This window comes from Buceros rhinoceros, unplaced genomic scaffold (assembly GCF_000710305.1).
Source record: "Buceros rhinoceros silvestris isolate BGI_N320 unplaced genomic scaffold, ASM71030v1 scaffold4520, whole genome shotgun sequence".
NCBI lineage: Eukaryota > Metazoa > Chordata > Aves > Bucerotiformes > Bucerotidae > Buceros > Buceros rhinoceros.
The window spans coordinates 16,470-19,652 of record NW_010390029.1 but is presented as its reverse complement, the minus strand read 5'-3'; positions in this window follow the sequence as shown (position 1 = coordinate 19,652).

The window sequence follows — 3,183 nt, the reverse complement described above, 5'->3', positions numbered from 1 at the left end:
TTCAGCAGGTCTGGAAGACTCTGAGGACTGGAGTACACACTTGCTGAGCAACAGCTTGCAAAATTCCTGCTCTGTAGGCTTTTGGACAGTAGCTGTGTTACAGTGCTCTGTATTAAACCTGCACAGCTTGCTGGAGGACCTCATGCTTTTCTGCAACCCAGGAGTGCTCACCTCCTGATAGATGGAGCCTTCTCAACACCTGCACAGAGCTGGAAAAAGACGAGGCATACATATGCCCTATGGGTACCCGTCCATTCCACCAGAAGCAACAATCCGTCTTTGCCCACAAAGGCTTGGGAAAGGGGAGTTACAGGCAGGAAGAAAGTCAACAGGAAAGTCTGGGGTCAGCCACCATCCCAAGTCCAGGACTGATGAAGCGCAGCAGCATCACTGAAGAGTCTCCCAGTGGTAATACCAACAACCGTGAGAAGCATTCCCCCAACTTCCAGAGGGCTGGGATTCTTCTCAGCGCTCCTGGGGCACACAGGCTGACGAGCTAGGCACAAAGCATTATATTTCTGTTGCACCATCCTGTGGAAGCATCTGATCACGAAAAACACCGAGACAAAGTGGAAGACACTCAGCATTTGGCTGAAGAACTCTTGGCCCTCTGCAAAACCTGCCCTCCAACAAACAAGGGCCAGCCCTGGGCTCCTCTGCCTGCTGGCAGTGTACACACCGGTGTTCACTTACGCCCTCCGTGTTCCAGCTCGGTGTGGCTCACTCGCAGTGTAGCTGTTGAGAGAAATTAGCTTGGCTGAGCTTATGCCACAAATAAATCTCCTGGCCAATTTGCATTTAGAAATATGACTCTGCATTTCTCCTTCATGAAAGGACTCACTGTCTGGGCACGGAGAGGGCTGTGGTAGAAGCATGTACCAGATAAATAGATCATTAAAGGCACGCGGAGAAATCCCAGCACTGCTGTCAAAGCACAGAGTATTGTTGTCAAACGCACAGCTCTCTCTTTGTCATGCTCTCGCACAGAGAGTTTTACCAAGTTGAAAGGTTTAGACCCCTAAACAGACCTCCAGGCTCGCCTTGCACAGGCAGCAGCAGTTACAACAATTTAATTAAATTTTTCCTCGTTGTTTATGTATGCAAATCGGTTTCCACCTTGATGATCTGCAATACCACCACCAGGAACAGATAATACAGAACACAAAGACAAATTAACCCCGGTCAGGAGGTAATTCCTTCCCAATTCCTAGAGCAGACCAGTCTCAGGTACGTGGGTGTACCTGATAGCAGACTTACAGAAGCAAAAGCAGACAAAGTCAGCAAGACATTTTCCACAGGAATTCAACTCCAGGATGGCTTGACAACAGCAGTTTTCACACTGCAATCAGCAGATGCCTGTGGATTACTTCTCACATGTTTGTGCAAGGCAACTTAAAAAAAAGCCTATCAGACATAAGTCAAAATTTGCTCCACAGGCATCTGTGTTCCCACAGGAAACATGCTGGGCTTATGCTCAGCTGACAGGACACCATTCCCCTTTCACTTGTGCTAGAAGGCCCAGTACTGATGTCCTCGCCAGAATCAATGCCCCCATCTAAAACTTTATTGTGTGATCCACAGCACCATCTCAGCGGGCAGCACAATAAGCCATCTATGCACCTAGAAACTCAAATACCCTTTGACACTAACAATAACTTGAGTTTATTCTCACAGTGTCAAGTAATCAAGGCTGGCATGGGCACATAATCAACATTGCCGCTTTCCCAGGAATCACTGGGTGCCTACAGGCAAACTGGGCGATAAAACCCCAGGTGTTTATAACATTTAGTACAGACACAGAGAAACAGAATCTGAAGTAAATGCCTTGACTGCTCCTTCTATAGCCTCTGTACTAGCAAGTCAGCATCCTTTTTATTAACACAGAATCTGCTTTCCAAACAGGGCCAGGAGGTTCAGCAAGTAAAAGTCAACCAGGGACCTCTAAAGAATTCCTCACAAGGAGCGTTGCCATGTTGCTTGTCTGGCACTTCACAAGCGATCCAGGCACTGGCCTAGATCACAAGCAAATCTGTAAGCAAGCTGGCCTTCCTCCTGCCGAGCCCCTCCTCTTCCACCGACCACAGAGCACCCAGCCTTAGAGCTGTCTGAAGGGGCAGCCAGCTCCAGCGTTTCTGGAAGCATGACCTTTAAGAAGGATTGGTCTCAAATCTGCAGAGGAGGGAAACAGTTTCCCCACTTTCACAGCCAGAAGACATATCAATTAAAGGCTTTGTCTAGAGCACAGCATGAGGTGAGGCAAGGAAAAGGACTGATGTCTCCATCACCAGGCTGTGCCTGGTCAGCCTGCCTCCTCACTACACATCCCAGCACTGCTGGGCACCCCCAAGACAGCCTGTACACCAAGAGCAAAAAACAAGAATGCACTGGTAGAAACCAGGACAAAGTGTGGTCTAAAAGCTCATAGCTCCAAATAAATAATGGAGCCAGTAAAGGAAAAGAGTTTTTGCTTTTTATCTGACCCGCCGTATCAAAAACAAGCAAAGAAACTTCAAAACACAACAGCAAAAAATAGCTGGGTACCAGATGCTCCTGGAAAGGCTGAGGCAAGAAATCCACCCAACACTGTCTCCAGGTTCTTTCAAAGATACCCAAGGTGTTCACAACAGCTCTGCTGATGGGACCCACATGAAGGAAGCTGAATACACAGCTAAATAAATAGGATCACAAAATTAATATCCCAAGATGTCACTGCTTGCCATATGGTAAGGAAATGAAAGGACACGCTGGCTGCAGGCCAGGACAATCTGTCTTCAAGGCAAGGCATGTGCATGGCTTTATAGTTTGCATTAACATTGTAAAGAGTTACACAGGAAAGGTACTGCAGGAAAATTAAATATGCATAAATCAAACGTTCGCCATGGCTGACTGGTTAGTTACGGTCTCCAAACGGTAAAACAGTAAATGGCTACAAAGCTTTCACATCTGCAGCAGGGACGAGGTTTACCCAATCAGCCAGGTCACCCCAGAAGGGACTGCCGGGGAGTCAGGTCGTCTCTAGCAATTGTTCAGTACCAACACGTGGAGACACCTCTTACATTAGATTGCACTCACCATCCAAGCTTTAGGGACTTATACCACCTTCACGGACTTGATTAATTCGCTCTCCTTTTCCAAGCACTTCAGTGACTCCAGGAAGCTCAGTCCTAGCCTAACAGTGCACTG